Below are 1,135 nucleotides of genomic sequence, written 5' to 3'. Positions count from 1 at the left end.
AGCCTCGCAGCCCTTCCTAGATGTTATCCGGTCCTTAACCTTCTGCACCCTACCTGGCGCCCCGGGCTTGGCCCACAACCAGCACCCTTCTCTGGCGCCCCTCCACAATCCATATTAGTCATTTGTATTCATTATCTGCACTAATTGGGCTAAGGCGGCCTGAGCCTTACCTGGCCCCTCTGGATCCTGTCAATACTGATTGTCCAATTAGGCTCAGGCAACCCAAGCCTTACCTGGCCCCTCTAGGCCCACTGGGTCCTGTCAATCATGTGAGTCCAGTTAGGCTCAGACGGCCAGAGCCTTACCTGGCCCCTCTGGTTCCTTGGGATTCCTATTGCTGCGGAAGCCCTCTGGAACCCCTTTTAGACCGCACCTGTCTTGGGGGGGCTGTTGATAGTACATGCCCCGCTTGGGGTGGCTTTATACTGTACGTGCCCGGCCTGGGGCCTCTCTTCAACACGTGCCCACTCCCACGGCCTCTCGGCACCTTCTCTGGGCTCTAAATAGCCCCTGGGTCGCCCTCACCAGGCTAATCGTCTTTGCAGCACCCACCCTAGTCTTCCACTCATGTGGCTCCCACACCTGAAGCCCAACATGAGTCCCTACAGGCTTCACTCTGGTGCTCAGCCCCTTGAGCGGGGTCCTCTGCCCTGCTTGGGCCTCTCACTATAATTCACTCAGGGCTACCCGCTGTGCCGCCTCAGCACTGAATAGCTGTGCCGCCCCAGGCACCACTCTGTTGCCCACACAGGGCACTGGGAACCCCCACGCAGCTGGGGAGATCCCATGAGGCCTCCTTGCACCCCTACAGCCTCACCTGGTCCTCCGGTTTCTCACTCCGGGGCTTCCCGCTGCCCGCTATCAAAGGTGCGCCCTCTACGGCACCAGGACCACTTCCCACACTACTGCGGGGTCCCTATGAGGCCTCCTCCACCCCTTATAGCCTCACCCGGTCCACCGGTGTAACGATAACTAAACCATGAGCCAAACGGCTGCAACATAACAACAAGAAGCCTTCTGGCTTATAATATAAACTCCGTGCCACACTGGCTCTCCTCCATACCTCCTTTAGGGTTCTCTCTACCCTGTATCCTCATGCAGCTGGTCAGGGTGCTCAGGCTGCAACCATTAACTG

The sequence above is a fragment of the Crocodylus porosus genome, unplaced genomic scaffold (genome assembly GCF_001723895.1).
Source record: "Crocodylus porosus isolate Cpor-Errol unplaced genomic scaffold, CroPor_comp1, whole genome shotgun sequence".
Lineage (NCBI taxonomy): Eukaryota > Metazoa > Chordata > Crocodylia > Crocodylidae > Crocodylus > Crocodylus porosus.
Note: the sequence above shows the minus strand (reverse complement) of the source record.